General features: G+C 39.1%; 1 protein-coding gene across 1 annotated transcript in view; it reads left to right on the top strand.

The window, feature by feature from the left end:
* LOC124798676 (cellular tumor antigen p53-like) overlaps window positions 1–4,730 on the top strand; it is a 72,994-nt gene extending 68,264 nt beyond the window's left edge. Inside the window, exon 9 of the mRNA XM_047262176.1 lies at window positions 4,308–4,730. The gene's annotated coding sequence lies outside the window, so the exon portion shown is untranslated. The remainder of the gene's footprint in view (window positions 1–4,307) is intronic.
* The last annotated feature ends 9,165 nt before the right edge of the window (window positions 4,731–13,895 follow it).

Raw genomic sequence — 13,895 nt, 5'->3', positions numbered from 1 at the left:
TGTTGAATTGAAAAATCCATAATGAATTTATTCCTGCTAAGCGCAGTAAGCGGAAAAATATAAATGCAGGCCACCTTTGCATCTTTCTTGATGTGGAAATTCGAGAGCATTTAAGGTTGACAGTATCAACCCCACCCTTGGTTGAATTATAGTTTGTGATTTGTACAGGCTGTATGATAACGTCATCAATGGCGTGCGTATCATGCGTGGTTGAGAGGACTACTAGAGCTTTCCTTTTTTTGTAATCATAGAAATTAGAGTTTTATCATCTTTACATCTGAACATGTAGTCTCCTAGCACTGCATTTCTGTTTACTGTCATAAATTTGGGGGGAATTTCTTTTTTATTTTTTTCTCATTGTATGTAAAAAAAAAATTAACCCTTTCCTAACAAGGTATTCAGCCAAAGGGTAACTTGAAAAATAATTATCGGTTGTTATGTTTCTATTTGTCCCTTCTATACATTCAACCAATGTAGCCACCAAGTCATGCGGTTTGATGGACAGTATGTTAGGGCCTGGAATTTGTTTTCCGCAGTACACTTCTCAATTACGTGTATAAAAAATTCGTGTATCACACAATGCATATATTTTTAACCCAAATTTGGCTGGTTTTTAGACTATACTGGATAAATGAACAGCGTCCTCTACGTGTGACCAACATCTCATCAACAGTAACAAATTCCCCTAAACTGAATGATCTTTGACTGTTTGCAACAAAAGAAGATAACACTTCTCAGGTACGAGCAAGTTTGTCCATTGCTTGACGAAACAACCTCTTGCTGAGGTCATCAAATCTCAGAGCCCATAGCAAAAATATAAATCGATTTAAGCTGAAATTGCCTCGCAAAATCGTCAGACCTGTGCCATTAGTACTAATTATTCAGCAAAATTGGCACGTTTTCCCCCTTTCACTGCAGTCACAAACAAAGCACCAAATAATGCTCAATTTCAGCCATTGTTGTTGTCCTATAATCCCTATTGCGTACCTCCAAGTTATTGCTTCCTTCGGCCAGGGTTTGACGTGCCAGTTTTGTCCTTTCAATATAAATATTTGTGTATCTTACAATCCATTCTACCATTTCGGGAGTTATTATACACTGAAAATATTTCAACCTAGTTTTACATTGTCTAGCTTGTTCTCTAGGGCCTGGTAATGTGTTGATTCTATACACACACTCTGTATTGCTTTGCTTCCTCCGTATCCAGTTCATCCAAAATATGATGTATGTCATCAGACGTAAGGCATCCTCATTCCCTTTAAAAAATAATAATAATTGTTACTTTTCACAGCAGAAAGTTCTGTGCTAAATCAGGAAGAAAAATAGTACTTGTGAAATGAAAAATTTATGTAAAGCAATGCACAGACATTAGGGTATGGAAAGAGTCCATGAAAGTGAGAAATTGTAGAGGAATGACAAAAATAAATACTTACATTCTGAACTAGCCGAGTAGGAAAAAAATCACGTAAACGCTCGCAAAGCGGTGAACTGACTGTACTTCCTGTGTTGTATGTGCTCGTAAGGTGGTCAAATGACCGGCCGACCTTTTGAGACTTGTACTACTGAGAGGCAGAGAGGAGTGATTTCAGTTAACGTCGATCAGGATCAATCACAGCTAGAGAATACATGGCTGTCCCCTTTTTACCTTTGTGGAGTTAGTGTGGCGAGAAATTGTGAGGAGGTGGTCACCTCACCACCCGCGAGAGTGTGTGAAGGTTGTCAAGGGTTAGAAATATTACATTATCCGCCAAAGGGAAGAAAACTTATTTTTCTCGAAGAATTAGAGATTTATTTCAGCATTAAGAAGGCCCCAGGTAAGGTTTTGAATGAAGAGAAAGAATTCAGCCAGAATTATTTCTTCAGTTTCTTCGATGCCATGTTATAGAGGAAGGGGTCATCGCTAATCTGTGACAGCACGTCTTCCAGCCTGGGCTGCCATCTGCCATATAGCTGTGCATGCCTCCAGCGCTGCTAGCAGGACTCCTGTTTCATATGAGGCGATGCCCATCACCATCAGCTGTTGCATCATCTCGACCAATTGTTAAATTCTATGAGGAACAACACTGCAGTCCCTGCTGTTTATAGCCTCTAGACCATTTGGGTACTCTGCATTTTATTTATGTTTTTTCACTTGATTAATGACGATATGACCTACATTTTATACGTATATTTTCATTTGATTGATGATGATGATGATGATGATGATGATGATGATGATGATGATTCAATCTTGCATCATTTTTATTACCATGCACTACTACATTAGGCATATGGTAGACATAATTTTTAGTCGTCTTTACTATCTTCCTTTGCAGTACACATACAGTACAGTTGTGTCAATCTTTGTAAATACAAGCACTCCCACGCCTTCCTGTCACCCGTGTTAGCTACCCTGGTTGTCCATTAGGAGCCCTTGCATAATCCAGTTCTTTTTGACATTTCTTGTCAGAATGGTGGGCGTTCAGCATTTTCATATTATCCTTCAATTCATACATATTTCATAAAAAATGGCTATGTTTCAAGGATTGGTATTTCCCTTTCATTTTAAGAATGTTGATTACATAACTTTATTACAAAATTACTAAGAACTGTATGGTTTATATCTTTACAGCTATGGATCACCTAACAGTTGTTGGAACTGTTGCATATACTGTTCTGACAATAACTGTTATACTACTGCAAATAATGATCTTTTGATCCAGCTTCTACTCATGCAACTGGACAATTTCGTATATGACTGTCAACCTGCGAATTCATCAATTGACTCTCACCTATGATCTATCTTTAACATAAGGCATATTGCCCGTTAGCTATATAAGGCAGCTTCCCTCTCTTGTAGTTTGTACCTTCATTACAGTGTTATTTTTATGGTTTTAAAATTAGTTTGGCTTCAGCACAAGCTTCTGGGATTTCATTCACAAATTAATGCCAATTACATATGACTTCTTCCTACAAATGGCTTGTTGCCAGTTCAGGGCATAATACAGATCTCTGCTGTGTAATTTTAACTTTGTTATTATTATCTTTATATTTAAAATCCATTTGGATATGGAGAAAGCTTTTTGAGATTTCCGGTCTCCAGTTCTTTCGACAGGTCTACAACTTGGCTTGCTTGCGGTGATGTTTTCAGCTACATATTGTTATTATTTTGGTACTTACGAGTGCATGTTGCATGACTACAGCTAATGATGCTTTCCAATGTTTATTGACTGCCTTTTCATATTTTGAATGGTATGTTACATGATAAGTATTAACATAGTTTGTACTACACAGTTAAATGGCTTTGTCAAATGTTCACTTTTACACTATTACTTGTAGAATTGGTTCCTCATTATTTTTGCTCGGGTGTTAGTGTTTTTCTATTCTACTTGATTGAACATAATTTTCTTAGGCTATGTTTCCTACATGTGTTACAGACCTGAAGACGGTTGCAGATAAGCAACCGAAACTATAGGAAAATTGCGAGCTAGGCATTAAAAGTGTTTACTTTAAAAATATTGTTTATTTAAGAAAGTATGTTAAGACTGTCATCTCCCCCCTGGCCATGTCAGGCTTCACTAAGAAATAAGTCATATAGAGGCAGTGGACAGACAAGCTGGATTTAATGGTTTTGTGTGTGGGTGTGTGTTTTATACTGAATACAGGGGGACCAGCATGCACCGTTGAAAACTAATTATGAAAAAGAAATACAGAAGAACTGTGAGTGGGACACAGAGGAGAAAGATTAATGGAGGCCTCTACAACCATACTCATAATCAATGTTAATAAAGAGACCAGAGATACCCATGTAAGAATGGAGCACATAGACTGAAATGGTATCATGGATTTTGAAATGATATTAACTAGTAATGTGTGAAAAGTAATAATTTCAGAGGAATGGGGGAGGAAAGTAGTAAAAGAACTGGTATGCGAAAAAGCCTGCAGTCTCTGTTCAGTTGAATTTTCTCCAAATGGGGTGGAAGGAGTTGCTGGATCTGACTGGAATTAATGGGACTGGAATTAATGGGACTGACTGGTTCTTAATGTTATGTTGGTTCAAGAGAAGGTTTTGCACATTGTTGTCATCAAATATGCCTTACCCAACTGTTGTGTGGTATGTGATTCAGAGTATTGTAGTGAAGAACAATTTTAAGTCACACTTGAAAAATTGTGATAGAAAAAATTGCTTAGATTGACATTACTGTTTGTTCCTTTCTCTTGCAACACCTTCTGTTTTATCTCTGGTAATACAACTCCTATTAGTAAAAGAATGTTACATATAAACTACAAAATCCTTGCCTTAATGGAAAATGTGTCTTTTTTTCCAGAACTATGATGTGCCATTATTTTGTCCAATTAAAGAGACAACTGCTGTAAGGCCGTTTCAAGTTGGAATGTTTGTACAATCAGTCTGCCAGTTACCATTACCAGTGGTGCTCAGGATTCATTGAATGTGATGTGTGTATGTATTCATACAGCCATTATAATTCGGTTGTTTTAAGCGTATTGAGGGATTTTATTGTGCCCTTGATTGTTGTGATATTTGGTTCCTCAATGAGGAACGGATTGTGTGGCTATAATTTGATAGCCTGTGTGTTTTTACATATTTTCATGTTTTGCATTGTTGGAAGTGTTATGTTGCAAGATACTTGCATAGTATTTTTACAAATCTTTGAGCAAGACTGTTTTTTCGAGTAATCTATCATTCTGTTGTGTAAACATAATTGCGTGTTGCAATCACATAATGTTTAAAGTGATTGTTTGTCAATTGTATATAGTTTTTGTATGTTCATATTTTTTTCTATATGATGTATTTCTAATAAAAAAAAAAGAAACACAAATTTTCTTTGTATTTTTTTCTCTGGCTCTCTCATACTAGTGTCCATTACCTGACAGAGAGAAGTTAAGCACCCAGAAGATGTGGTTAGATGTCATGAACTCTGTACAAGTTTAAGTTCACACTATTGGTATGTAAGTAAATCATTAGAGTTGCAGTTTTCTTTAGCAAGCAGAACAGCCACCAGAGAGCATTAGTATTCATCTTGTTACCAGGTCTGGTAGGATGTACAGGGAGTCACTAGAGGAATGGTGTACATTCAGTGATATGATAGGAACACTCATTTGAAGCAAACTACTTCATATGGACATAATGCTATATTCCGAATGATTTCCAAGATGCAAAACCCGTAATGCCACATTTGTAAGTTTTTCTTGAAACTACATTAATTTTCCTACAAAAAATATCCTATTCATTTTTTCTCTAGGACTAGTAGCTTGCATGGACAGAGCAAAAAAAAAATTGAAAATCTTGCACAACGTGCTGGCACTGTAGTGTAGGTAGTTTTTGTATGCCAGTTTGCATTTTCCTGACTTGATAGACCACAGTTGTCCTGCATCAAATTGCTTGTCTTGACATCCTCTACACTACTGGGGTAACCTGTAAACAATGTCAATGTACTGAATAATACCAAAAAATAAATAACAGTGTATATTAAATGTGTTCTATCTCAGAAGCCATTCAGAATAGGGCAATATGTCAGTACTAAGCTTTTTGCTTCAGATGATCTTTCCTCCTGGGACACCATATATGAGGAACATGTACAGCAACATATGTTTAGTGATCACTTTGAAGGACACGGTGCATGGGGGCTTAATTAAATACACTCCTGGAAATTGAAATAAGAACACCGTGAATTCATTGTCCCAGGAAGGGGAAACTTTATTGACACATTCCTGTGGTCAGATACATCACATGATCACAGTGACAGAACCACAGGCACATAGACACAGGCAACAGAGCATGCACAATGTCGGCACTAGTACAGTGTATATCCACCTTTCGCAGCAATGCAGGCTGCTATTCTCCCATGGAGACGATCGTAGAGATGCTGGATGTAGTCCTGTGGAATGGCTTGCCATGCCATTTCCACCTGGCGCCTCAGTTGGACCAGCGTTCGTGCTGGACGTGCAGACCGCGTGAGACGACGCTTCATCCAGTCCCAAACATGCTCAATGGGGGACAGATCCGGAGATCTTGCTGACCAGGGTAGTTGACTTACACCTTCTAGAGCACGTTGGGTGGCATGGGATACATGCGAACGTGCATTGTCCTGTTGGAACAGCATGTTCCCTTGCCGGTCTAGGAATGGTAGAACGATGGGTTCGATTACGGTTTGGATGTACCGTGCACTATTCAGTGTCCCCTCGACGATCACCAGTGGTGTACAGCCAGTGTAGGAGATCGCTCCCCACACCATGATGCCGGGTGTTGGCCCTGTGTGCCTCGGTCGTATGCAGTCCTGATTGTGGCGCTCACCTGCACGGCGCCAAACACGCATACGACCATCATTGGCACCAAGGCAGAAGCGACTCTCATCGCTGAAGACGACACGTCTCCATTCGTCCCTCCATTCACGCCTGTCGCGACACCACTGGAGGCGGGCTGCACGATGTTGGGGCGTGAGTGGAAGACGGCCTAACGGTGTGCGGGACCGTAGCCCAGCTTCATGGAGACGGTTGCGAATGGTCCTCGCCGATACCCCAGGAGCAACAGTGTCCCTAATTTGCTGGGAAGTGGCGGTGCGGTCCCCTACGGCACTGCGTAGGATCCTACGGTCTTGGCGTGCATCCGTGCGTCGCTGCGGTCCGGTCCCAGGTCGACGGGCACGTGCACCTTCCGCCGACCACTGGCGACAACATCGCTGTACTGTGGAGACCTCACGCCCCACATGTTGAGCAATTCGGCGGTACGTCCACCCGGCCTCCCGCATGCCCACTATACGCCCTCGCTCAAAGTCCGTCAACTGCACATACGGTTCACGTCCACGCTGTCGCGGCATGCTACCAGTGTTAAAGACTGCGATGGAGCTCCGTATGCCACGGCAAACTGGCTGACACTGACGGCGGCGGTGCACAAATGCTGCGCAGCTAGCGCCATTCGACGGCCAACACCGCGGTTCCTGGTGTGTCTGCTGTGCCGTGCGTGTGATCATTGCTTGTACAGCCCTCTCGCAGTGTCCGGAGCAAGTATGGTGGGTCTGACACACCGGTGTCAATGTGTTCTTTTTTCCATTTCCGGGAGTGTAAATTTGGTATTGAAAATACTCTTAATTTTAGTAACTGTATGTCCGATTACGTAAGTCTCGTAATCGGCTGGCCCTGACTAGTATTATTACGCAATCTGACTGCAAAGAACAATGTAAGAAAATTTTCGTAAACACAGTTCATTAATTAAGACCCCAGCAACTATAAAACCTACAAAATCCAAGCACAAATGTAACTGTTCTGTATGTGGGAGTGTGACTCAACGTACGCATCTGGCACGGTTATTTTTCAACAAGACAAGAATTTTGATATTAATTATACTGACGTGACAAAAGAAATTTAGAAAAACTATAATTACGCAAGAAAACCAGAATTCACTCTAATTCAAGAACACAAGCCAGATGCTTTGTTGACTGAACCTGTAGTGACGCATTATTTCAGATACACAAATAAATAAACGAACATAGTAAATTTTACCTTCATATATATTGACGAATGCACTCATTACAATATCATCTGCTATCTCTCCCATCAAATAACTGCATAAGACATGAAACAACGCTCTTTACTACAACATCTCGCTCCAACTTCACGACAACCACGAGCTCTGCCCACGCACACACACACTGTCCTCTCCGATCTCTTAACAACCACTGACCTCTACAATCTCATAACAAGCACTGACTACTATGAACTCTTAACACGCACTGTCCTCTACGATCTCTTAACAAGCACTGTCCTCCACGAGCTCTCTACTAGCACTGTCCAGTCCGATCTCATAACAAGCACTGTCTGCTACGAACTCTAAACAGGCACTGTGGAGGCGGCTTAATAGTACTCTTTGGCGCACTCTCTGGCGCAGTGGCACAGTGTAGCCACCTTTCATATGCCCCTCCTCCACAGGCCAGAATTTGATGGTATTTTTGCCAGCATTGGTGGTGAAAATACCACCAAATTCGTCCAGAAAAATACAGACAAAAATAAAAGATAATATTAATACCTAAATATCACATAATTAGTTAAAATTTTGGCTTTGCACTGACCTTTCACTAACCTAATATATAAAATATAGTAGGCAATACAACTTCTTTTCATACATGTGACTTTACATAATAGTTTACACAATATACAAAAAATCAGTTTATACAAATGTTCACATAAAATGCTTTCAATGATTAGTTTATACAAAAAAGAACACCAACAGGTAACATCTTTTCAGTAGGAGCAGTCCATCAGATGCACCCAGCAATGTTAAGCAGGGGCAGACACCAACAAGTGACATCATTTCAGTAGAAACAGTTCATCAGTTGCGCCCAGCAATGTTGAGTAGGTGCAGACACCAACAAGTGACATCATTTCAGTAGAAACAGTTCATCAGTTGCACCCAGCAATGTTGAGTGCAGGTGCAGACACCAACAAGTGACACCATTTCAGTAGGAGTAGTCCATCAGTTGCACCCAGCAATGTTGAGCAGGTGCAGACAGCAACAAGTGACATTATTTCAGTAGAAACAGTTCCATCTGTGGCACCCAGTAAAGTTCAAGAGGTACACACAGCAACAAGTCACATTAGTTCAGTAGAACCAGTCCATCAGAGGCACCCAGCAATGTTGAGTAGGTGCAGACAGCAACAAGTGACTTCATTTCAGTAAAAACAGTTCATCAGTCGCACCCAGCAATGTTGAGTGCAGGTGCAGACAGCAACAAGTGACATTATTTCAGTAGAAGCAGTTCCATCTGTGGCATCAGCAATGTTGATCAGGAGCACACAGCAACAGGGGACATCTTTTCAGTAAAAACAGTTCATCAGTTGCACCCAGCAATGTTGAGAGCAGGTGCAGACACCAACAAGTGACACCATTTCAGTAGAAGCAGTCCATCAACCAAATGTCACACATCATGTTGAAAAGTGCAGGTAACAGTTCAGAATATTTATCTTCACTAATCAGACAGTTCAGGCATGAACAATAGTTTGAATGCACATACAAATGCTTTTACAGTAACATACAAATCATAACAAACACACAAATGATATCAGATAATTATCCTATTAACTATTACAATACACAAATACCAGTAAACCTATAATATTTATGGGTGTCAGTGCAAGCCACTACAAACAAATAAAATAATATTTAGGAGATAGGTGGGTAGGATTAGTAAAGGAAAACACACAGAACACACTCACTCATCTCTCATCCACATTAAGTACTACTGTGTAATTGAATAGTGTTAACTGTGTAAATGTAATTCTGTCAAAATCTGATGTTCATCATGTGTATCAAGTAGTACTGGCAGCAATGTATAACAGTCACTAATAGTTAAGTCAACGTCATAGTCATCATGTCAAGACCAATGTTTGCCAAGCCTGATCAAAATGTACTGTTGTTGAACAACTGTCAGTGAGCCAAGATATGCAATTACTTCCTCTCTCCAAAAAAAAAGTATATACTGCTTAGTTATTTAACAAAGTGTGTGTGTAGACTATCTTCCTTCTACTTTAGTGTTCTAGTCTGCTATCTTCATCCTCCTTGTTCCATAAGACCAACAAAAAAAATATGCTCCTCACTTACTTTACCTCTTATCCACCAAAACTCCAATAATCATCAGCATCACATAATCTCAATAATACCTCAATAATACGTCGATAAATGTAAACCTCAGCACCAATATCACCTTACCTCTTGTCCACAAACAACTTCATACACTCTCAATACCTATAATAATACGTCGATAAATATAAACCTCATTGCCAATATCATCTCACTTCCAACACAACTCTTTCCTCTAGTCAGTCTCCTTGAACAAGTACAGATAAAATCCTAATGCAACTTCAATTCAGCATCCCATACAATCCGAAGACACAGTGTCCACACACAACCTCTGTGTAATCCATCTGAGCCCAATTTTCTACTCATTATAAATTATAAGATACATTTTGGTTCCTTGTCCATCATTAAATAAAAGAAATGCATACCTGACCTCTAACAGACTTAGTTCGAATAACTCTCAGTAATTAAGTACGATTACGGAGTGTGAATGATCATAATATTTCACAGTATGTACACCACTTCAAGAATTATAGCAGAAGCAAACATGTGGAGTATTTCTTGTGTCAAGTGTCATTTCCTATTTCAATTGCTTACGAAAAATGCAGTGTAATAACTGTCAATGGTCTAAACCTAGTAATGGTCTGTCATGTCGTTAGCTTCCTTCCTGTTAGCATAAATTTATACAGCTTCCATAAAACCTCAGCTCATGTGACTTCTATGACTTTCTTGTACTAATGTCGTTCGTCGAATTATAGCAGTTCATTTCCTTATCTTAAAAATATAAGGCACTTAGCGTACGCAAAACAAGCAATAGCGAGTAAATATACAAGTAGAGAAGACAATGTCAACAAGTGGATGCAGCTCAAATCCTACAACGAGGCTCTGCCAAGCGAACAATCTATAATTAATACAGTGGTGTGACCTAAATTCTATGTTTATACACTGTACATCAGCATTGCTATACACCAAATTAAAGAGTAGTTATGACAGCAAAACAGAAATGTGTAAATATGCAATCCATACGCATAGCAGTAAACATGTCATTAGCATCATATAAGCATAAGCAAATAAATGTTCATATGTCATCTTAATAAGTAAACATGAAGGCACAAGCAGATAAATCACAAAGTATAACTTACATAACTAAACTCATCAGCACAATAAATCAGGTTACAATTATAATTTAAGTAAATAAGCACAGCAGGCACATAATTAAAAAAAATATGACATCAGTGAAAAAGCAGTGCAGCTAAGCGATGCATAATATAAACAAGTCACAACCCAGTTCATTAATCAATAATTGTCAAAATCAGTAAATGTATACAAGCATGTCGCTTCACAAGTAAATCCATAGAACATGAAATTAGCACAAAGTATGAGTCACGTAACCGCGAGCAGCAAATTACTTCTAAAGTACGTACCTAAGTGGAAATATGTTACCTGAAAAATAAACTCAATTAATAGTTACCTTTTTTAGTTTATTAGTTTCTTCTTCGAAATTACATTCTTCCTGAAAATTTCTCGATAGCAAGTCGTCATAACGTCGGACACGCACAGAATATACCTGAAGGTCTTAAATATTTTATAGAACCGTATCCTGAAAAATACTGAATGTTAATAACAAAATTCATCAAGTCACTATAGCTTTATACAGAATTTAGTCGGAGAAATTAGACTGTGTATTTGTTTACGGCTGTCAGTGCATTCGCACTGAGCGCTCGATCAGCTGTAGGCGCGTGACGTAGGAAGCAATTGTTTGCGGTCAACGACTGCCTTGTGCGGCGCGCAGACTTGACTGTTGCTTTGAGTATGTGCCGCCGCCAAAACACAGCGCGGTATCCTTGTACTCTCCGCATGTTTACATGTAGCTGTTAGTTTCTCTAAAGTATGTTATTCCACAAAAATTTTAACGTTTGATATATGATGTATTCCTTTAGAGCGTCGAGATTTAAGAGTTTCTACTTCGACAGTGTTATCATGTATAATTTTACGAATTCTATATGGACCGTTATAAAGCAGAAAAAATTTGCGACATAAGCCTTTTCCTTTGTGAGACAAACGGTGGGACTTAATTAACACCTTCTGACCAACTGACAAGATTTTTGAACGACCAGGACGTCTAGCTGATTTCTCTCTTCTAGCAGCTGCAGATGCAATATTTTGTAGAGCCAGGTTAACAACTTCAGAATGCCGCAGTTTCCGTGAAGGCGGAAAAGGAACGATTTCAGAAATGCGATTTGTTGGTGCTTTGTTTTTTAGTATCAATAGAGGCGGTAAAGAAGTTGAATCATTAGGGAGATCATTCAGAATGTTTTGAAAAATATGAAGATACTGATCCCAAGTTTTGTGATTCTGATGACAATAAAGACGACACAATTTATTGATTTCCTTCATCCATCTTTCTGAAGTGTTAGATTGAGGGTGAAAAAGTGAAATGAAAATTGGTTTAATTTTACGACGCTGTAGAGTACGAAGCCAAATTTTAGAACGAAACTGTGATCCATTATCTGATATAACCTTATCAACATGACCAACTTCTTTAAGAAAATGTTTGATAAAAGCGTTGGATACTGAACGAGCTGTTGCTTTGCGTAAAGGTGTAAAACACACATATTTTGACGTCAGTTCCACTGCTCCGAAAATGTACGCAAAACCATTAGTAGATCGAACCACTGGACCAAACAAATCGACTGCAGCCATCTCCTTTAATTTCGCTGGAATGACGGGAAACAACGGTGCTCTGTGAGAAATCGTTGGAGGCTTAGCCATTTGACATAATTTGCATTTGGCAAGAACAGATTGAATACGTTTTTCCATATTACTGAAGTAGCAATTTTCTCGTAATTTGTGAAAGCATTTTCGGGGACCAAAGTGTGCATAACTGAGATGCGTATACCAAATCAATTTATTGACCCACTCATCAGGAATACAAACTAACCAAACGGAGTTGTCGACCGATTTTCGTTTAAAAAGAATGTCATTGCGAACTGAATAGCATCTAGTTTCTCTGGATCAGGAAGAATGCCTTCTGTAGAAATAATGTGACCGAGAAATTTCACCTGAGAACGACCAAATTCAGATTTTTCTAAGTTCACTGTAATGCCAACTCGTGCAAAAATACATAATAATGAATCCAAAATTTTGTTGTGCTCACTACACGAATGTTTAGCAATAAGAATGTCGTCAACATATGAAATAATATTGTCACGAAGAGAAACAGCAAAAATTCATTTAAACTACAAATGACTGCTGCAGAAAATATAGTAAGTCCAAACAGTAATTCTCGACATCTCATTTAGGTAAATAGTCAAATCCGGTTATTGTTTATCTACTGTCTAGATAGATTGATAGTCGAAGAGTTGGTTTGACAGATGCAAAGAATAGTAAAAGAGTAGGCAGCGGTACAGAAAACTAAAAGAGAAATAGCACCACTACAGCTCGGGGCCCTATGCTCGCTACGGCACATATTCACTTAGAGTAGTGAATCCCCTGAGGACTTTAATAGCTGCACATAATTTCTAGTTTGTGACTTAATGGCAACTTTGGCAGAAGTGCGTACATAAATTGATCTAACCATGAACATGGATGTATGTCGTTCTTCGAATTGCGAAGTATCTTAATCTTCCGAACAGTTAAGAAGTGTTTATAGTCAATGTTTGCACCTCGTGGCGACAAAGACCTACCGCGTCTGTCCCGGTCCGAATGTCGATTATTGTAAAGTTCGCGCGCCTGGCGCTCTCTTGTTGCATCCCGTAAATGAAACAAATTATTTTCTTCAAACCTTTCTGCTAAACTAACACTTGTCAATTTACCTGAGATCTCCTCAACTCTTTCCGATGAGTCACTTAATTGTCCTTTCTGTTTATTTACGTCTTCTGTAAGTGTCGCGACTCGGGTTTCGGTATTGTCACTTTTAGTAGTTAAGTGTTCACACTGTTGCGTTAAGTTATTTAATCTGTCATTCGGTACGGATTCCTCGATTCTCTCAACTATTTCTTCCTTATCGTGTGCGCGTTGTAAACTTAACTCTGAATATTTCTGTACTATCACGCGATCTTTTTCTTCCTGTTCCCTGTCCTGTTCCTCTTGTCTGATTTCTGTTGAAATTAAACTATTATTGTGAGCCTTCAAAATCGGTTGTACTTCTTCTCTAATTTCTTTATTTGATTCGTCTTTCGTATTTTTGAAACATGTCCCTATTCGTGAGCATAACCGTGTTGTCATAGTTCCCATCTCTGTTTTAAATTCAGATCCTAACCGTGTTTCCATTGTTCCCATATCAGTTTTTAATTCAGATCGTAAAGTTCCCATCTCTGTTTTA

This window comes from Schistocerca piceifrons, chromosome 5 (genome assembly GCF_021461385.2).
Source record: "Schistocerca piceifrons isolate TAMUIC-IGC-003096 chromosome 5, iqSchPice1.1, whole genome shotgun sequence".
In the NCBI taxonomy this organism is placed as follows: domain Eukaryota; kingdom Metazoa; phylum Arthropoda; class Insecta; order Orthoptera; family Acrididae; genus Schistocerca; species Schistocerca piceifrons.
The sequence above is the reverse complement of the archived record's forward strand: the minus strand, read 5'-3'. Positions and strand labels throughout refer to the sequence as shown.